This window comes from Urtica dioica, chromosome 8, assembly GCF_054948205.1.
Source record: "Urtica dioica subsp. dioica isolate 48M chromosome 8, U.dioica_male_clone48M_v1_H2, whole genome shotgun sequence".
NCBI classification, from domain to species: domain Eukaryota; kingdom Viridiplantae; phylum Streptophyta; class Magnoliopsida; order Rosales; family Urticaceae; genus Urtica; species Urtica dioica.
In genome coordinates this window covers 9,665,635-9,688,289 of record NC_142763.1, presented here as the reverse complement: position 1 = coordinate 9,688,289, position 22,655 = coordinate 9,665,635, and the positions used below count along the sequence as shown (strand labels likewise).

The following is a 22,655-nucleotide window of genomic DNA, read 5'->3' as shown; positions in this document are numbered from 1 at the left end:
GTCGAGCGACGCAAGCCTGGACTAGATCTCCTCCTTCTACCCGAGTAAAGCCTTTCCTCTGCCTACATTACCAAGGGTCATAAACTATGAGTCGAAAGACTCAGCAAGTGGGAGTCTATCTAGTAATAAAAGCGACTAGATGACATGTGACGTGCACATAACACATAAATTATGCATGAAAGACATATGATTCCTATCATATGATATGCAAGCACGTGCATACTTACTACATGTGAACTTGTCATCCTGATCTTCAGGTCATCCAACCACCCACTGCAACAACCCTCAGAATGACAAGTAGCCAACCCTCAGACCCGAGCAATTTAATCATGAGGGTGACTCCAAGTTTTAAACTTCGTCTAGGATCCTCTAATGGTACCATCTCCAATCATAGGGGCGCTCAGGAGCTCCCTGAAAGCTCAGACGTGCCCGGCACGCCGGCAGTTACCAATTACAACACTGCGCCCGTCAGGTATCCCTGACAAAAACACAAGTCTTCAGACTTGCTGGTACCACCGACATCTGTTCTTTTTAAATGTTTGGTACCCGATGGAATCAGAGTACAGCCCTAAACTACAACGGGAAGAGCATCGTTTCGAGTAAAACTCGATTAAATATTGTTTAATATGCTCGTCATAGTATTTTGAAAGAGAAATCAAGGTGTGACCCTTGTAGTCCCTAGAACAGATATCTCAGCTGGAATCTGAGAAACGTCTGTCCCTGCTTTTCCCGTAAACCCGTCTATCGGGTGAATCTAAAATTAGTAAGTCAAAGGAAGATTAACTAATCAAATAAGAAACGGCTTGGGTTGTTAGCGGGTTACGCTTGAACTTAACGGGACAAACCCGAAGCTACATTTTCAATAATAGTAGCCGAAGCCTTAATCTTGATTAGTTTGTCAAATTCATGGGCTTTCAACTACTCTTGTTTACTAACACAGTAAAATGCACATAAACATGTGATTCCCTTGGTAAGTAGTTGACTTAATTCCCACTTACATGGACTCCTAATTCGCTAGCTCCTTCCCCCTCTAACGCCTAATCGTTACGGCGATAGCTGAAAATATCTGAGGAATAAAATGGAGCGTTGAACACCATTAGTTCTGCACTAGCAGAAATACTAGTCTACAAATTCTCATCCCAGAGAAACTGAACAAGGCGCACGGAACTCATATCCGTCACACGCAAAACATACGTTCTTACTTAAGAGAATCAGAGAAAACAAGAACACGATTCCCACATGAAACAGTGATCAAGAGAGAGAACAAGTCCTACAAGTAGCGACTAAACATGAAACTCGAGATTAGCTATGCTAAGGAAGCATTTAATAACCCAAATCCCTTGGGCCGAGCCCAAAACTAGAACCGAAACTCAACGTTAAGAACCCAAGAGGGAGAAAAACTTGTTCCTTTCCACAACGATCCACAAGAACCAAAATCACTACTCTTAGACTTGTAAAGAAAGTCTTACCTCTAAGATCATAGAAATTAGAATAACCCGTTGGTTAGACTATAAGCGTAGTTAATAAAACAACCCGTTTAAAAACTATAGATATAGGTTTTGAAAATAATACTAATCTTAATTATGGAAATATGTTATAATAAGTAAAATAATTAATTAAAAATAATTAGAATACTTAGCTTAAATAATAATCAAGAAAGAATAATAATAAGTAAGGTTGTACAAACCTTTATTTTCAAAACCACTTAATTATTTTTTTTCAAAACTTAATACTTGTAATAAGAAACATAAAATATGGTTTAGCTTAATTATGAGCTGTAACAAAAATACTTTAAGCTTAATCATAAGCTTATAGGTTATAAAATTATTTTTGAAAAACATTACAATACGGGAATGTTTCGGATTCAATCACACACGTTCGGTACTCGTAACTCACGGAAACCGACACTCACGGAAACCGACACTCTCGGTTTATCTCGAACCCACGAACCATAGCACACCTGAAGCACCCGATTTGAATCCGAAACAACTCACTAACTCACGTGATTAGTATCATAAACGTACATAACTATTTTACGAATAATATTACATATTATAGTTAAAAGACTTTTAGTAGAAACGACTCGGTTAACAATTAGAGTCGGGAGCCGGTACATTCACGACTCGTCGTCGCCGCCGTCGCTGTTCAAACGCATCGTCGCCGACGCGGAAACGAAAGGATGCCGAGTCGCTGTCGTCGCTGCGTAACTCACTCTGCCTCGACACGCTGAGGTTTCGCAGCCCGTGTCTGCACCGTCGCTGCGCGCTGTCACAGCCTCAAGACATCTCACCGAGCCGTTGACGTATCGCTCGAACTGAACAGCCCCTCTTTGCCTTGTCGCTGAACCCGAACAGCCCTCGCTGCTCGCCCGCGACTCGCCGGAACCATCCTTGCTGCATCCTCGTACCTGCGGTACGAGCTCGGAGAGACACGCAGCACCAACAAGAGAGCATGGTTAGATTAAAAATTGAACCGAGGATACCCAAGTTTCTCGATTCGAAATCAATTCCCGAACAAGGCATTCGGAAATCGAACACTCACCCGATCCTAACCCGTCCCACGCTCAGCAACAACAACAACAAAAACCAAAGACGAGCAACACTTTCAACCAAGTAAATTTTCTAAAAAGAACCTATGTTATTCACATCCTAGCGAGTCTCCGACTCGTCTAAAAACACCACAAATTCAGATCCGATCCTACGCATATCAGTACCACACCACAGACAAAACAAAAATCCACTCAACATACTTCAAAGCCAAGCACATACTCTGAAATCCGAAACCTCCAAAAATCAGCCCAAAAGTGAACCAAAACACAACTTACGTGAAAACTGAAATTGAACAAGTAAAACTCCAATTTTCAACACTTAAAATCAGAGTCCTAATCAACAATTAACTGATTCAAGCATCACACATGAAAACCCCCAATTTTCCCTTCCAAATTTTCGGCCAAAATATCCATAAAAATCTGAAAATCCTAACTCAAATAATTTCAGCTCACTACAAGCACAAACCGAGCCCAAACACAAGCAACCCACGAAATCAACCAAATGAACTCAAAAACCCCTAATAGGAAAACATAGGAATCGGACTAGAAACAAAGAAAACGAGTTGGATTTCCTACCTTGATGTAGAAAACGAACCCACAACTCTCGGCTTCTCCTACTCCACGAAATCCCGCTCAACCTTGTGGAGAGAACAAAATCGGAGCCAATGATTCTCAGCGTGATTGAAGAAGATGAACGAAGGAAAAGAAAAAGAAATGGAGATGAAGAAGATGAATAACGGGAAGGAGAAGAAGAGGACGAACTCACCTAAACCACTCCGGCGTCTCTCGGTCGTTGTTCTCTCTTTTTTTTTTCTTCCGTGCGTTTTTTTTTTTCCCCTTCTTGCTTTGGTTTGTTCCAACGTGAAAGTGAAAAGATAAGGGTAATAGAAGAGTCTAGAATACTATATGTGTGGCTGAGAAATTAATGGGATAAGGACCAAAAATAATCCTACTAACTTCCTCATTCTCAAATTTCCTTTCAAATAAACCACCTTTTGTTTGCAAATCGATCCTTTTACTCTCAAAATAAACATCTCGTCCATAATTAAATGGAAACGATTTAGAAAATAAACCGAGATAATTTCTCGTTGATTCTAATTTATTTTGAATATATTTAAGGTGTTTCGGAAATTATTTTCACTCCCGAGACTCTTCTTAGTACTCGAGGACTCACCGAAAATATTATTCGGGAAATTAAAATCATTCGAGTCCAACTCGAAATTCTCAACTCATTCCGAAATCTTTAATTGACCTTAAATATTTATTTTCTAAATCTAGGACCATTTCACGCTCTAGTGAAATTATAATTTGCAACAATACTCGATTCAAGGAAAAAACTCGTTCATTGATTCCAACGTTCACAAGACGAGTTACACAAAAAGCCTTACTTTACAGCATACCTCCGATGAGTCTACGGAACTGATGCTTCTGAGGAAGGGTGACAGATAGGCTAAAGGGTGGGCTTTCAGCTTTTCTATGAGGGGGTTTTTAATATTATTTTATTATTATAATGCTTTAGCTAGCTATAATGCTTTAACCCTATAGGCTACGTAAGCTAGCTAGGGTTTGTGAAAGCTCACACGTCCATTCACCTCTGCTCTCCTCAAAACCTGGTGGTACATTAATCTCTCTCTTCTCTGACACTCCCTTCCTCTGCCTCGTCACCTTGATACGTAATAACGTGTGATATATTAAAGCGGATTTATATATGTATGGTTCATTGATTTCAACTATCGCAATTATTGATTTTTGCATAAATGAGATTGTCGTTCGTCATATATAAATTGGGTTCACCGGCTTATCTGCTGTTTTTTAAGACCACAAGCAAAAAGTCACGCGCATGAGAATAGTTTGCGATGAAAAAGAAGAAGAAGAGAGCACAGTGGTTCCCAAAAAGTTCAACAAAGCTCTTCTTACTCTATCTATCTACTTCTTCTCACTTAATTCCTCGTCACGTGACTTCTATTATTATGGCTGTGTATTGCGATGACGATGTGATATGCCCTTGAAAAAGACGTAAATCATAAATAAACAACTAATTAACATATATATGGTTGTGCGTTGAATATAGGAATCTAACCACACTATGTGTATATATAAAAGCCGGAGGAAAATGTTTTTCTTTTAATCTTAATACTACCTTAATTTAACTGTTAACTATTTTCTTTCTCTCTCTCTTTTTTTTTTTTGCTAGCAAACTGTTAACTATTTTCAGGAATCCCCGGTGGGCGATGACGAACAATTTTCATAGCAAGTTAGCAACTTCTTCAACTATAAAAAGTTTTGCCTAAAAATTAAAACCCGTCACAAAAGTATTAACAAAGAGAGTGAGAATAAAGAAACCCACATCCTCATTTTAAAGGAATAATACTAGAATTATGATCACTTTAATAATTTTGTACCAAAATTCATTAATTACATTTTAATAAAAAAAATTATTACTTATCTATAGGAGAGAGAAATGTTTGGTATCAAAATATTTCTAAATGACTAGTCATTTAATTTTTTTTTGTATTTATTTCTTAATCATTTAATTTAATTACATTTAATATTTTAACAAACACATTATGTTTAAAAAATAAATAAACTAACACATTTAACTCTCTCTCTCTCTCTCTCTCTCTCTCTCTCTCTCTCTCTCTCTCTCTTGCGTGGCTGATTATATGGGTTGTTAAATGCTAACGGCGTCGGACTGCATAAAAGCGACGTATGGTTCATTTTCGTTCTTGATATTTATTTTGTTCTTCGTGTTAGATTTTGTTCTTCCTTTACATTTTTTTCCTAGTTTAGAGTTTAGATCTTTTCATTAATATATAATGTATGCGAAATGGAGTGATATGTGAAGTAAATTAATATAATTTTTTAAAAGTTTTTTGGAATCTGGAAAAAAAACTTATTTCTTTGAAGATCTATTGATATCTTTGTCAATAAATTTTTGTACGTCAATAAATCTTCAAAGAATATGAAAGTGAAGTATTAAAAGAGATGTAATTTATAAGAGAAATGAAAAAGGAAATTAATAAAGTTAAAAAGGTGAATGTACAAAAGGCAGTAATAGTTCCAAATTAAAACACAAGTAATGGGTTTTGATACTATCAAAATGATCATAATTTCGATATTATCTCAATTTTAAATATATGTTTCTCTTTACTCTGGTTTCCATCGAATCTTCTCGAATCTAAATAATTCAATAAAAATTAAATTGGTTGTCGTTTTTTCTTAATTAGATTTTTCATGTTTTACGCATACTCAATTTTTCTTGTGTTGTTTAAATGGAGAGAATATATAAAAGAAAGGAAATTATGATGGAAAATGTTTAACTAACATTGGGATTTCATTGGAAAAATTACATGGATGGTATTTTAAAAGTGCAACGTTCCAAATATAGTTGGTGTTTTGAATCCTTTCAAAGTTTAGAGGTTTTCAAACTGTAAATGTCATCTTTCTTTTAAATAAAATAGTAAACAGTAAATTAAATTAAATATAACCCAAAACAGTAACAATTTTTGGATTAAAAAAAATCTATAAACATAAAAAAAATGACAATTAAAAACTTGAAAAAGATTATTTTTGTGATAAATATTTGGACCATATTAGTTTTAAAAGAAACACTATCACAAACAATTTTCACAAATATATTCTATTTTTCATGAAAAATAGGGTGGAAAATAAAGCGTCTAAATTTTAAATGCGGGCCGTATAAATTTCTATTTTCTCACTTTATTCTCATATTTACCCTTTATTTTCCATAACATCAAAAACAAGATATAATTTTTATTTTTCCTCTTAATTTCACTTCCATTTATATGATCACTCGTGTTTTCTCATTCTCTCATATATTGAATTCCAAACGGGTAACAGAGGATAGTCTATGAGGTGTCAGTTTCCTTCTAATGCAATTCTTGCGTATGCGGTCAATCGTGGTATCCTTTTTTTTTATTATATAAAATTAAGAAGTAAAAAGTTATTCAACTTTTCGTTTTGTTGCAACTATTTACGATTTTGTATCTTAAGAAGCATAATAGAATTTCAAGGAATATGCAAATAAAAAAATAAAAATAAAAACTTGTAAATTTCGGATTCACACATCTTATAATACAATGAACTTGATAAGATTATAGCTAGTTTCTAGTAATGGTATCCGATTCTCTACCAAAGTTCATTGAAAAGACCAAGCATTTTGTGCCTTTCTTTTTCTTCTAGCACAAAACATAGCTCACAAAGTTCACAACATCATAGCAAAAAAATAAGAATTTTTTTTTTCCTTTGACATAAATTTTGTTGTTCAGTCACCATATCTTATCCAATGGTGAAAATAATAATAATAAATATTATTTTGCTAATTAATATTCAGAAATGAAAGCTTACCCATAAATAATTGAAATCATACATGCATGTATTATACAAAGAATAATCAAACACGTGCAATTTATGATACTACATAACAAAAAATTGAAACGTAAAAGTCCTTGAATGCTCTCTTTCCTGGATTCAGGCTGAAATACAGCTCAATTAAAAAATAAATATTAATTATTAACTATACGAGATTTAGAAAGAAAAAATCAGAAACCCATAATTGATAATTGTAGTAACTGTTATTACCAATTATTAATCATACGTGATAAAAAAAATAATAAAAAAAAAACCCAAAACTCAAGAATGAATTCATAGAATCATCAATCAATATGAAAAACCACACACAATTCCGAGACCAATACACCAAAACCTACTAGAAAATAAACTATGTTCACAATTCAAGAAGTGAACCAATCCCTCCGATTAGACTCCACTATCCAGCTAATAGAAAATTAATAGTCTAAAATAATAGATTAAACAACTCTTTTCATAAGCCTACCCAGTACTCCGAACACTTATTTATACTAAAACATAATTAAAATAGCATGGAACTCAATAACTAATGTACTAATTTACCAAACGAGTGTACCATGCTAAGTAGAACTAAAAAAGTCAGGATGAGTCTACGGAAGTGATGCTTCTGAGGAGGGGCTCTTAAGAACGGAGCGAAAGCGTGAGGCACAAAGAGACCTTTGACTCGCCTGACGTGAAGCGCTTCGTTTGTGGGAGCTCGAGCTTGGTGAATATGGTCAAGTTTGCAGCTGGAAAGCAGGATTTCTTCCTCGGTTTCTCCTATTTCGTTTGTGTTCGGTTCGTCCTCGGAATCCCGTGGATTTTCTCCCACGGGCTTGAGTTCGACGTCTTTCAACTCTACTGTCGGTATCTTTTGAATATAGTATACCAACAAAAAAAAATTATGATCAAGTCAGCGAAACATTCTTCTTCTGATTCACTTTAATTATTGTTGAACACTGAAATCACATTGTGAACGATAAATTAACTTTTAATATTTTGTCCCTTCTTTTGGATTTAGGCTTATAGTTTAGTGGCACGAGAATGGAGATCATCTTCGATCAACATGAATACCATCATTTAGACAAAATTCTGTAAGTGCTCTAAATAGTGGATCATTTTATATGTGTTTTTCGATTTCACAAGAAGAAAGAAAGCTGATATGAGCCTTGAAGATTTCAATAGAATGGTACTGAATACAAGATAATCAAGGAATTCGAGAGACCCCAAACTCTCTCAGAAGGCTAGCCTTGCACAAAGGTAAATGATTATTTCTAACCTCTATTTATAAACTAAGTGACAGTCAACATATAAATTATATTTCCAGTCCTAACAAAAACATCTATAGTTCTGGACTATCCCACGAACCACGTATTAAATGAACATTTTGGAGCCAAAATTACCAAGACATGAGAAAAGGAAAGCAATTTTCTTTTGTGTTGTCATACATCTTTTGTGTTGTCATACATCTCTTGGCAACGTGAGTGTTGTCGTAACATAACCTTATCACATAATTATTAACCTTATCTCTTTCTGAAAAAAATAAACTTATCTTTTGCAGCCTTTTTTTTTTTTTTTTTTTGCTTACCCCAATGCTTTTATCTTCTGCCAACTGAAATTTTTTACATTTCATTCATGTCCCACCTCGTTTAATTAAAGTCCCACCTCGTTTTATTAGTTATTTTGTTGGACATAACGTTAAATGACATTTCATTCAAACAACTAATGGTTCGAATAGAATTAACCATGCAAGTGTCACTGTGAAGTTTCAAGACACATGAATGTGAACTAAAATAAATATCCACTTTCTATTCAAAAAGCCATGTTTACGCATGAAACATTATATATAATACGACAACAATATATATACTCTCTTTTTTTTTCAACCCCTATGTGTGTGAATCAATGAGACAAGCTAGAGATATGACATGTGTGACGAGGGATTCTCTTTTGTGTTGTCATACATCTCTTGGCAACGTGAGTGTTGTCATTGTAACATTAATTATTAACCTTATCTCTTTCTGAAAAAAAAAAAAAAAAAAAAAACTTATCTCTTGCAGTTTTTTTTTTTTTTTTTTTTGCTTACCCTAATGCTTTTATCTTCTGCCAACCGAAATTTTTTACATTTCATTCATGTCCCACCTCGTTTTATTAGTTATTTTGTTGGACATAACATTAAATGACATTTCTCTCTAACCAAACAAATAATGGTTCGAATAGAATTAACCATGCAAGTGCCACTGTGAAGTTTCAAGACACATGAATGTGAACTAAAATAAATATCCACTTTCTATTCAAAAAGCCATGTTTACGCATGAAACATTATATATAATACGACAACAATATATATATATATATATATATATATATATATATATGTGTGTGTGTGTGTGTGTGTGTGTGTGTGTGTGTGTGTGTGTATTGAGCAGGAAATAAAATTTCAGGAAAGGCAGATGTGTCTAAATTTATTTCATAAGGGTAAATTAAAATAATTATTTTATCATATGCTTAATTATTTCAACTCATTTAATTGTTCACTTGATTAAAAAATATGGTTATAAGTATATACTTGTCATGTGTAAACATATAAGATATATGTATGTCTATGGAATTTATGTATAGTATTATATATGTATTTGTGTTATTATAAACCAAACCAAATATCAAATATCAGCCAGTTTACTGGTTCTTGAAAGGAAAAAATAAAAAGGTCCAGTCAAACCTATGTGTAATTGTGTGTTTTAGTCTTGCTCTTAATACAAAATTTCTCTCTTTCCTAAATAACAAGTTTCAAAGCACAAAAAGGACACCATGCATGATTGCCAGTATGAGTGGGATGCAATAATGGTGGGATGCAGAACATTCAACGAATTATTTTTTGTTTCAGCCATGAACTCAAATTATTAGTTTAAATTTTATATATATATATATATATATATCAAAATTTAAAAGCAGATTCATATATGAAGACAAAAGTCCCAATAGGACATATTTTTAACTGTAAATGTGTGAGTTGTCTATGCTTCTACTCGAGCATGATCAACTTTTTGTTTGCTCAACTTGCTCTCCATATATTTATTGTTTTGCGTTCATAGGCTCACAATTTTTTTTTTTAATATAAGCTTATTGTTTCTCACGAATTAACAAGTAATAAAAGACAATTTAAAATAATGATTGCATAACCACAAGTTTCCCTATAAATATAGACTTCATCCACAACAAGTTTTCATATCTTTCAACAAACACAGAAGTTAATAACATCACTGCGCTTCTCATCTCTCTCTCTCTCTCTCTCTCTCCCACTCTCTAAATTTGCCTATATCAAGTATCAACCACAAAAAGTTAATATCACCGCTAGAAGCATTTAAAAAAAATATTACCGCTACTCTCTCCCTCTCGCTTGATGTATATATATATATATATATATATACAAGCAAAATGCCCGCGCGTTGCTTGATGTCTTTTAACAGTAAATTATTGAAATAATAAAAAAAAAATTAATGATGAACATGACGTCAAATAACTTACTAATTGTTAAGATTACATCAATAATATTTCATACATATATTTACATATCTTAATTTATAATGACTGAATTGTACAACTCAAATTGTACCAATGTTATATTTTATTTTACTTCAATGAAAAAAATTATATACACATATACAATAATTACCATATTACAAATCCTATTTCTAAAAATCAAATAGAGAATAAATACAAAATTGCAAATATAGATTATATATACATCTAAGTAAGGAAATTTTCTTCATAGTTAATATTTGTATTATTATTGAAAATCACAATTTTTTTTTTTTTTATAAAATACACATTTCTAATTATAAATAAATATTTAGCTTCTACACCTTTTTCTTTATTGTTTTTTACATGTAATTTGAGATAGTTGATACAAAACATATACGAAATAGATCAATAACATCATTGTAAATATAAGAGAAACTACATCGAAGACAATATGCAAAGTTGCAAATACAGTCTATGATGCTATATTTTTGTGTGTTTTTATTAAAATTGCTCTACAAATGTGTATTATTCTAGTGGGCTTTCTTTTAAAAAAGAATAGTGGGCTTTTATAAAGCCCATCTGAAACCCTACTACCCCATTATCTCCTCTGCATTTCTCTTTTCACAGCCGCTTCCCCCTCTCTCTCTATACCGATCGTCAATGGCGAAACCTCCATTTTTTACTACCACCAAAAATACATATGCACGCCATAGTCTCGGACATAGTAGAAATATGTGGCTGCGGTGAAACGTCTATGGTATCGGTCTCGGTATCAGACAGTTCGTATTCGATTTATTTGAACCGGTAATCGCATCTCAAACGTATTATTTTTCAGTAGTTATACCTCTACTTTTTTATTCTCTGTAGGGTTTTCTTTTTTTGTTTCATTTGCCCAAAATAAGAAAAATAAGTATTTAACTTGTTATAAGAAAAATATTTCTTTCTTTCTGATGCAAAAAACTTTTCCCAAAAAATCCCAGCCTCTCATCAACGAAAAGAATGAGACCACCACTTCTCCATCCACGGGTGAAGGCTACTTCGCCGATCAGGTCTCATTTTGATGATGTTGTGATTTAAGTTCTGCTAACATTTTTTTGGAAATATTATGGAGGGATTTTTTTATTTTATTTTTTCATGGTAAAACACTTATCTGGGTATTAGTATTAAGCAATTTTCTATAGAAAGACTAATAAAAATAAAGCTTATATATTTCCAATTTGTTGACAGATGCTCCATTATTTTTTTAAGGGGAAGATCTTCTGAACTTCATCAAGTAGGATCTTCTGGTAATCCTTTCCTATCAAAACAATTTAATTAATCTATTTTTTTTTTGTGCGATACTCGATCTCTCATGAGTCCAGCTTTTCTTTCTTTCTCTTATTGTTCTCGATTGTATTGTTTTTGTTCTATTCTGAAATATACACTTTTTCTCCAGACTGTTCTAATTTACTTGATCATTTCCCCATGTTCGTCAAGATTAGTTCTGCGCTGATGTCGAAGTTGAAGGTCTAGATCTTCCGGCTTATTTACTATCTTAGGCTGAGTATTGCGGATCACATACACTCGGCTTCGAGGACTGCCATTGCCGCATCTTCAACTTCAAGTGGTGGTTCGAACTGATCCACGGGTGAACGTTACCTCGCCGATCAGGTCTGATTTTGTTACGTGTGGTGATGGAGGAAAAGTGAGACTGAACAAAGAGAATGAACAAAAAAAAGTAAAAGAATGAACAAAAGTAAAAAAAAAAAAAAAGTAAAAGAATGAACAAAAGTAAAAAAAAAAAAAAAGTAAAAGAATGAACAAAAGATTAAAAAATGAAGTTAAACACAACAAATAGAAATTGATTGTGGTCAGATTGTTACATATTGATGTACAATGGCTGAATTTGTTGTATTGGTCTGATTGTAGTTTTGAAGACGAAAGAGCAGAAGTTGGTGTCGATTTCTTCGGTGAAGGAGCATGGAATATATAGGCCGCTTGGAAAGAAATGAAAAACTTTCCAGAAATTTCATGAAATAGCTGTTGATGATTTTTGCAATGCAAATATCTGGAGAATTCCAGACAATTAATTTACTTCGGGCAGCTCCAACGATTTAAAACTGTCATATGTGGATGTCGGTTTGTATTCCAGAATATTCTAAGTCAGAGTGGCATTTTTGTGATTTTTTTTTCTTTTAGGAGTAGTTGTAATATTTTAATCAGAATGACATTGGCATGCCATGTAATTATGAGACTTTTAAAGGGTATTTTTGTCAAATTTTTTAAGTGTACTGTAGACTTAACAGTAATATGAGTCTGCGTGAATAGTGATTCCGGATTCTCCTTTATATATATATAATAATATATATATATACATATTATATTTATGTTTGTGTTAATTAAAGGAGACATTGGGTGTATGTTTATAGATGCTGACAGAAGATAGAGAGCACAGATGATTTGAAATGCATGGAAGCTATAGCATCTCACTCATTCGTGCTCTCTATCTTTCTGTCGTCGTCACTTTGATATACAACATTATCACCTAAAGTCCCTCTGGTATAACCTGGTGTTTTTTAATCTAAATTTTTTTTATTTTTTTTATTTACTGTGTTATATTGTTCGTGGGGTATTTTTATGATAGTAGAGTTAATCTTTTGCTTTTATTACAGACGCATTGATTTTAAAATTTTGCCGATCTACATACATCTCTAGGGTTTTTTATGTATATGTATATTTCTAGGGCTGACCTCTAATTTCAGCGTGGCATACAATTTACAGATTCTCATTTGATTATGAGTGTATCGATGATCAAGTTCATTTCGTATTTCTGATGCGTGATTTTCCTACCGAAAGCTAGTTTTGAAAATCCACTCTTTCCATTTAATGTTTTGAATACCTTTTTATTTTACTTTATCCTGACAGATTATTGCAATCCGTATATTTATTCCACTGTTAAGATATATCTGAAGAAATAATTCACCCATACAAATAACATATGAGTTCTGTTATGAACTAGTATTTTTTTTTAGCAACTACAAAACAAAAGCTTTGTTTGGCTTAGTTTAAGTGTTGTATATGTAATTTTGAGATGTTCTTTTCAATACCATCTGTATCAGTGTGCATACATTGGAATGTTTCTAAGAGCTGGAATCTATTTAGTGGCAAGTGTTTCGACACGTTTTTATCGTAAAAGGGTGTTTTGATGTCTGATGTCATAATTATTAAAAAGAAGAAGAAGAAATTTGAAGTCTCATTATGTACATTTTTTATTTATTAGAAGCAAAAATAACTTCCCGTTTATTGCAAACCCTAAACCTACATTATTAGCTATATATAACAAAAAACAAAATATAAGCAAAATAACATATATATCTATGTATGGATTATATGTAATTTCTGCAGATTCAAAACCCTAGAATTGGAGGACGGTGGTGACCGAAAAGCCCTTTTGGAATGGTGGTGACCGGAAAAACCCTTTTGTAGGAACGATGTGATGAAATCAAGTGTGTCTTATTTGGTGAAAGCCAATATCATTCTTCAATAATCTTACCAGCTATTGTAACTTTGGACGATTACAGTTAATGTCGCCACAAACACTATACGACTAATTGGAAGAATGTATATGGGACTGAATGCAAATTAAGTTGTTTTTTAAGTCTTTATCTTTCTGGGAGAGTGTTTTTGAGGGATATAACTTTTTATAATGCCTTTTTATCAAGGGGTATACTTGCAAACATGGATTTAAATGTCGCCGAAATTCCCCGATTTTCGCCGGCGGTGTCGTTTTCGCCGGGAAAACGGCCGACGAACTCATGAAAGTCGTTTTTCCATGTTATTTCGTTTGATTTTCTCTGAAAATGACATGCCGTTTGTCCATGTTATGTCGTTTTCGGCTTGAAACTATAAACTCATATTCTGGAAAAATAAAATGGCGGAAGCAAAATGAGGAAGAAGAAGATGAGAGAGGGGAGAGGAGAGAGACGAAGTGAGAAGAGGGAGAGAGAGAGAGAGAGACCTGACCTACAATACACTACGTATATAATATACAATCACTGCATAATAGATAACATATTATATCATGACCTGACCTATATGCACTAAGGCCCATTTTCAACAAAAATGTGTAATAAGTGGGAAAATTACAATACTAACGCTTATACGCTTCTTTCAAAACATTATAATGTTTTTCTTTTTTTTTTTGAAATATTTAGGATATTAATACATTCAATATACACTCTTTAGTATATATATTACACAATTATACAATTTCAGTCTACATATTTTAGTATACAATTACATGGTACTGTATAAAAAAAAAATTAAAGTGATAACAATGATAAGAGTATACAAAATAATTGAATGAGCGAAAGACACAAATACTACTTCAAAAATGTTAATTTCGATGATAAAATTAATAAGAGCGTTCATTTTGCAGGTGCGTTTGCGCTTGGCCAATTTTGACGCACGTAGGTAAAAACTCAAATTATTATGATGAAATCATGAATTAGGACTACCAACATAATTGCAATCTGTATTGTATAATTTTGTAATAATTTTATTTAGCACTGCAGTTAAATAGCCTTCTTCAATCATTGAAATTTTATTGGATAATTTACAAGAATCCCCCATGAACTATTACTCGATTAACGAAGTGCACCCTCAACTCGGATTTTCATCAAAAATTACTCTGAACTCGTATATCTGTTCACTTTTGCCCCTTCCGTCAAATTTTTACTAACTCTGTTAACAATTTTATGACGTGGATGTCATATGTGACTTAAATTAATACCCTCTATTATTATTATTATTATTATTATTATTATTATTATTATTATTATTATTATTATTATTGTTATTATTATTTATTTTAATAAATTAAAAATTTTACAGAAAAAGAAAAATCTCTAGAGAGAGAAGCTGGTTCAGATATGGATATAGCCCTCAGATTGAGCCTCTCCGATCTCCTCCTTATGCTCACAGCATAGCAACAGCAAAAAGGCTCTCTCTTTTCCACAACGCGTTTGCCACGGCTTTAAGTGACGAATCTCAGCAGCTTCAAAACCCTCCGATGGCCCTCGACGCTCTGTTCTGCGAGGAAGATGACTTCGACGAGGCTCTGGCCGACGATTCCGACGTAATGGAGTCGATTCTCCCTCCGGTCCTCCTCGAGAACGACCTTTTCTGGGAAGACGACGAGCTCACATCCCTAATCGGGAAAGAAGAGGCACAGATTAGCGATCTGAGCTCGGACGCGTCCGCGGCGAAGGCTCGGCGAGAGGGCGTGGATTGGATTCTGACCGTTCAGACGCATTACCAGATACTTCGACAGGTTCGTTTCGAGCCTCCAGTTCCAGAGAGACAAGCCGTGGATGAGTCAACTCGCCGCCGTGGCTTGCCTCTCCCTCGCCGCCAAGGTCGAGGAGACCCAAGTGCCGCTTCTCTTGGACCTTCAAGTAAGTTGCACGCCAAGTGCTTGTTGAAATTCCCCAATGGCGGCGATGATCTCTTTTTTTTTTCTTTTTTTTTTCCTAACCTATTAATGTGAATGGATGGACTTTTTAGGTTGAAGAATCTAGATTCGTTTTCGAGGCGAAGACCTTAACCCAAGAAGAGGGCTTTAGAAGAGTAAAGCCTTGCTCGGAATCGGTGTACCTCTCGAGCTCGAGCTCTAAAGCAGAGACGGCCATGGAAATGGCCATGGGAGAGTTGGAGATAAACCCGTCAAGAATCAGTATGGCGAGAGAGGAGAGGCTGAGTTGTCGCTTCCGGAGAGAGAGAGCTTGAGTCTCCACCGTGGAAATGGGTCTCTGGTTTGGGACCGAAGCTGGTGGGAACAGAGTCGTTGTCGGAGATGTCGGCGCCGGAAAGTACGAGCTCCAACATATTGTCAGTGAGCGATTCATCCCTTTTACGTTTTTTTTTAATTGTGCGTTAATGGCGGTCACAGAGATTGAACCAGAAATCCTGGCCTTCGTTTTATACTTTTATTTCATAGGGAAGATGACGCATATGTGTAATATCTTAATCTTTAATCGTTTAAAAAAATGTTGGGTTTGTACATTATATTTAATTAAATTTTTTTTAAAAAAAAGTTGTATATATAAATGGGTTTATGTGTGTATTGATTTGTTAGCGTGTATGTGTCAGGAGAGAGAGAGAGAGAGAGAGAGAGAGAGAGAGAGTAACAATAATAAAAAAAATAATAATAATAGAGGGTATTAATTTAAGTCACATATGACATCCACGTCATAAAATTGTTAACAGAGTTAGTAAAAATTTGACGGAAGGGGCAAAAGTGAACAGATATACGAGTTCAGAGTAATTTTTGATGAAAATCCGAGTTGAGGGTGCACTTCGTTAATCGAGTAATAGTTCAGAGGGGATTCTTGTAAATTATCCAATTTTATTTTAACAGCCAACGTTCGATTGATAATTGAAAATTCGTTACTCAACTTATGAACTAATCGAAAGGGTCAAAAATACCTTTTGACCGGTTTTAAATTAAAAAATAAATAAAATAATAAATTATTTACATGGCAGTTTCTTAACTTAATTAATATTTAATTAATTTTCTTTCTCCATATAATTGTTGATAAGTGTTAATGACAGTTTATCATAGTTTTGTTTTTTGTTTGCTGTTTAAATTGATTAATGGTAGTTTAACAAATGGGTTTTAGAATTACTTGTTTTTTTACGCTATAGTAGTTTATAACACACTTTTTTATTTAAAATATTCAGAAATGAAAGCTTACCCATAAATAATTGAAATCATACATGCATGTATTATACAAAGAATAATCAAACACGTGCAATTTATGATACTACATAACAAAAAATTGAAACGTAAAAGTCCTTGAATGCTCTCTTTCCTGGATTCAGGCTGAAATACAGCTCAATTAAAAAATAAATATTAATTATTAACTATACGAGATTTAGAAAGAAAAAATCAGAAACACATAATTGATAATTGTAGTAACTGTTATTACATATAGTGAACGCCGTTAAATAAAACTTGTTATCGTAGAGGGAGACATCTGGCTGAAAAAGCATAACATGCAATGACTAATGACTAAGTTAAGAATTGGAGAGATCGTGATTGTACCACCTTGCTTGTGTTTAGCAGCTGCTGACAAGTAACAGACATGTAATAACATTTGCCACGTTATAATAAGGAAGAATTTCGCAATAATGCGTTTTTTATGAGCAAAAAACAGCTGTATTTATATATATATAGACAAATGTCAAGCGTATAAGAGAGGAAAGAAAATACAGCTGCCCAAAGCGACGTGGCTTGCTCAGGATTCATTAGCTTGTTCTTAATTTTTTTTTAATTAATCTATGTAGATAAATGAAAGTTCAGGAAGTATATAACAACAACTCTTTTAATGAGTTGGTTTTGATTGCGAGATTCTACAAAGAAAACATGTCTGAAAATATTTTTGTATTGTTATGAGAAATATCTGATGTTGGACTTAATGTTATGATAGTACCTATAATAATAGAACCGAGAGAGAGAGTATGTGGATAGTAACAAATCTATTTTGAAAGGCGGTTTGACCCATTCTTGTTTGCTTTCTTCAAGTTTCATTATATCTCTGTAACAGTTTAAGAAGAAAAAAGCTTGCGTTTATGCATTGTTTTGAATAATGAAATGTTAAGCCACTTCTGATTCTAATTTTAAATTTTTTTGTATTATGCATTCATATATGTTAACGTTTGGATGGGAGGTATATCCAGGGTGGGCAAAGAAGGGGTGAGAGAGAGATAGAGAGATTGAATTCATAGAATCATCAATCAATATGAAAAACCATACACAATTCCGAGCCCAATACACCAAAACCTACTAGAAAATAAACTCTGTTCACAATTCAAGAAGTGAACCAATCCCTCCGATTAGACTCCACTATCCAGCTAATAGAAAATTAATAGTCTAAAATAATAGATTAAACAACTCTTTTCATAAGCCTACCCACTCCGAACACTTATTTATACTAAAACATAATTAAATAAATAAATAGCATGTAACTCAATAACTAATGTACTAATTTACCAAACCTAAGAGCAGCCAATGCATATGTCACGACCCGCGAGCTCTAGCTCGCACGCGAGCCGCGAAGTACTTACATCTCTTTCCTCCAGAATATTTAAATAAACATAGCATTTGTATATAGTAAGCGGAAATAAATTAAATAGCTATAAGACATATATCATAAGTAATAGAATTTTCGGGGAAATTTTTCGCTTTTATTTCACATACAAGTCTTATAGCGACTATATACATAACAAAACACACTCGTTTGTTTTGGACATATCTTACATATAACTTATATACAAACATGGACGCAAAACAAGTAACTAGAATACAAGTTTACTAGTTACATAATAAAACACCATTTTTCCCCGTTTAAAACAAAAACTCTCATTGCCACAGGTCGAGCGACGCAAGCCTGGAATAGATCTCCTCCTTCTACCCGAGTAAAGCCTTTCCTTTGCCTACATTACCAAGGGTCATAAACTATGAGTCGAAAGACTCAGCAAGTGGGAGTCTATCTAGTAATAAAAGCGACTAGATGACATGTGACGTGCACATAACACATAAATTATGCATGAAAGACATATGATTCCTATCATATGATATGCAAGCACGTGCATACTTACTACATGTGAACTTGTCATCCTGATCTTCAGGTCATCCAACCACCCACTGCAACAACCCTCAGAATGACAAGTAGCCAACCCTCAGACCCGAGCAATTTAATCATGAGGGTGACTCCAAGTTTTAAACTTCGTCTAGGATCCTCTAATGGTACCATCTCCAATCATAGGGGCGCTCAGGAGCTCCCTGAAAGCTCAGACGTGCCCGGCACGCCGGCAGTTACCAATTACAACACTGCGCCCGTCAGGTATCCCTGACAAAAACACAAGTCTTCAGACTTGCTGGTACCACTGACATCTGTTCTTTTTAAATGTTTGGTACCCGATGGAATCAGAGTACAGCCCTAAACTACAACGGGAAGAGCATCGTTTCGAGTAAAACTCGATTAAATATTGTTTAATATGCTCGTCATAGTATTTTGAATGAGAAATCAAGGTGTGACCCTTGTAGTCCCTAGAACAGATATCTCAGCTGGAATCTGAGAAACGTCTGTCCCTGCTTTTCCCGTAAACCCGTCTATCGGGTGAATCTAAAATTAGTAAGTCAAAGGAAGATTAACTAATCAAATAAGAAACGGCTTGGGTTGTTAGCGGGTTACGCTTGAACTTAACGGGACAAACCCGAAGCTACATTTTCAATAATAGTAGCCGAAGCCTTAATCTTGATTAGTTTGTCAAATTCATGGGCTTTCAACTACTCTTGTTTACTAACACAGTAAAATGCACATAAACATGTGATTCCCTTGGTAAGTAGTTGACTTAATTCCCACTTACATGGACTCCTGATTCGCTAGCTCCTTCCCCCTCTAACGCCTAATCGTTACGGCGATAGCTGAAAATATCTGAGGAATAAAATGGAGCGTTGAACACCATTAGTTCTGCACTAGCAGAAATACTAGTCTACAAATTCTCATCCCAGAGAAACTGAACAAGGCGCACGGAACTCATATCCGTCACACGCAAAACATACGTTCTTACTTAAGAGAATCAGAGAAAACAAGAACACGATTCCCACATGAAACAGTGATCAAGAGAGAGAACAAGTCCTACAAGTAGCGACTAAACATGAAACTCGAGATTAGCTATGCTAAGGAAGCATTTAATAACCCAAATCCCTTGGGCCGAGCCCAAAACTAGAACCGAAACTCAACGTTAAGAACCCAAGAGGGAGAAAAACTTGTTCCTTTCCACAACGATCCACAAGAACCAAAATCACTACTCTTAGACTTGTAAAGAAAGTCCTACCTCTAAGATCATAGAAATTAGAATAACCCGTTGGTTAGACTATAAGCTTAGTTAATAAAACAACCCGTTTAAAAACTATAGATATAGGTTTTGAAAATAATACTAATCTTAATTATGGAAATATGTTATAATAAGTAAAATAATTAATTAAAAATAATTAGAATACTTAGCTTAAATAATAATCAAGAAAGAATAATAATAAGTAAGGTTGTACAAACCTTTATTTTCAAAACCACTTAATTATTTTTTTTCAAAACTTAATACTTGTAATAAGAAACATAAAATATGGTTTAGCTTAATTATGAGCTGTAACAAAAATACTTTAAGCTTAATCATAAGCTTATAGGTTATAAAATTATTTTTGAAAAACATTACAATACGGGAATGTTTCGGATTCAATCACACACGTTCGGTACTCGTAACTCACGGAAACCGACACTCACGGAAACCGACACTCTCGGTTTATCTCGAACCCACGAACCATAGCACACCTGAAGCACCCGATTTGAATCCGAAACAACTCACTAACTCACGTGATTAGTATCATAAACGTACATAACTATTTTACGAATAATATTACATATTATAGTTAAAAGACTTTTAGTAGAAACGACTCGGTTAACAATTAGAGTCGGGAGCCGGTACATTCACGACTCGTCGTCGCCGCCGTCGCTGTTCAAACGCATCGTCGCCGACGCGGAAACGAAAGGATGCCGAGTCGCTGTCGTCGCTGCGTAACTCACTCTGCCTCGACACGCTGAGGTTTCGCAGCCCGTGTCTGCACCGTCGCTGCGCGCTGTCACAGCCTCAAGACATCTCACCGAGCCGTTGACGTATCGCTCGAACTGAACAGCCCCTCTTTGCCTTGTCGCTGAACCCGAACAGCCCTCGCTGCTCGCCCGCGACTCGCCGGAACCATCCTTGCTGCATCCTCGTACCTGCGGTACGAGCTCGGAGAGACACGCAGCACCAACAAGAGAGCATGGTTAGATTAAAAATTGAACCGAGGATACCCAAGTTTCTCGATTCGAAATCAATTCCCGAACAAGGCATTCGGAAATCGAACACTCACCCGATCCTAACCCGTCCCACGCTCAGCAACAACAACAACAAAAACCAAAGACGAGCAACACTTTCAACCAAGTAAATTTTCTAAAAAGAACCTATGTTATTCACATCCTAGCGAGTCTCCGACTCGTCTAAAAACACCACAAATTCAGATCCGATCCTACGCATATCAGTACCACACCACAGACAAAACAAAAATCCACTCAACATACTTCAAAGCCAAGCACATACTCTGAAATCCGAAACCTCCAAAAATCAGCCCAAAAGTGAACCAAAACACAACTTACGTGAAAACTGAAATTGAACAAGTAAAACTCCAATTTTCAACACTTAAAATCAGAGTCCTAATCAACAATTAACTGATTCAAGCATCACACATGAAAACCCCCAATTTTCCCTTCCAAATTTTCGGCCAAAATATCCATAAAAATCTGAAAATCCTAACTCAAATAATTTCAGCTCACTACAAGCACAAACCGAGCCCAAACACAAGCAACCCACGAAATCAACCAAATGAACTCAAAAACCCCTAATAGGAAAACATAGGAATCGGACTAGAAACAAAGAAAACGAGTTGGATTTCCTACCTTGATGTAGAAAACGAACCCACAACTCTCGGCTTCTCCTACTCCACGAAATCCCGCTCAACCTTGTGGAGAGAACAAAATCGGAGCCAATGATTCTCAGCGTGATTGAAGAAGATGAACGAAGGAAAAGAAAAAGAAATGGAGATGAAGAAGATGAATAACGGGAAGGAGAAGAAGAGGACGAACTCACCTAAACCACTCCGGCGTCTCTCGGTCGTTGTTCTCTCTTTTTTTTTTCTTCCGTGCGTTTTTTTTTTTCCCCTTCTTGCTTTGGTTTGTTCCAACGTGAAAGTGAAAAGATAAGGGTAATAGAAGAGTCTAGAATACTATATGTGTGGCTGAGAAATTAATGGGATAAGGACCAAAAATAATCCTACTAACTTCCTCATTCTCAAATTTCCTTTCAAATAAACCACCTTTTGTTTGCAAATCGATCCTTTTACTCTCAAAATAAACATCTCGTCCATAATTAAATGGAAACGATTTAGAAAATAAACCGAGATAATTTCTCGTTGATTCTAATTTATTTTGAATATATTTAAGGTGTTTCGGAAATTATTTTCACTCCCGAGACTCTTCTTAGTACTCGAGGACTCACCGAAAATATTATTCGGGAAATTAAAATCATTCGAGTCCAACTCGAAATTCTCAACTCATTCCGAAATCTTTAATTGACC

General features: G+C 34.7%; 3 long non-coding RNA genes and 1 pseudogene across 5 annotated transcripts; 2 read left to right on the top strand and 2 right to left on the bottom strand.

The window, feature by feature from the left end:
• Window positions 1-3,116: 3,116 nt before the first annotated feature.
• Window positions 3,117-3,431, bottom strand: LOC149387928 (uncharacterized). Its single transcript, XR_016301060.1, has 2 exons — window positions 3,315-3,431; window positions 3,117-3,186 (listed from the first exon to the last, which is right to left on the bottom strand). It is a non-coding gene; the product is annotated as an uncharacterized LOC149387928 (long non-coding RNA).
• Window positions 3,432-11,082: 7,651 nt separating this feature from the next.
• LOC149387927 (uncharacterized) lies at window positions 11,083-12,698 on the top strand. Of its 2 annotated transcripts, none has more exons than XR_016300817.1 (3): window positions 11,083-11,727; window positions 11,918-12,091; window positions 12,350-12,698. It is a non-coding gene; the product is annotated as an uncharacterized LOC149387927 (long non-coding RNA). The 2 variants fall into 2 exon arrangements; XR_016300816.1 differs by having other exon boundaries at window positions 11,877-12,091.
• A 2,352-nt stretch (window positions 12,699-15,050) lies between these two features.
• On the top strand, window positions 15,051-16,480 carry LOC149387926 (cyclin-D3-3-like; annotated as a pseudogene).
• Window positions 16,481-18,880: 2,400 nt separating this feature from the next.
• Window positions 18,881-22,285, bottom strand: LOC149387925 (uncharacterized). Of its 2 annotated transcripts, XR_016301040.1 has the most exons (3): window positions 22,169-22,285; window positions 21,979-22,040; window positions 18,881-18,916 (listed from the first exon to the last, which is right to left on the bottom strand). It is a non-coding gene; the product is annotated as an uncharacterized LOC149387925 (long non-coding RNA). The 2 variants fall into 2 exon arrangements; XR_016301039.1 differs by lacking the exon at window positions 18,881-18,916 and having other exon boundaries at window positions 21,971-22,040.
• Window positions 22,286-22,655: the final 370 nt, after the last annotated feature.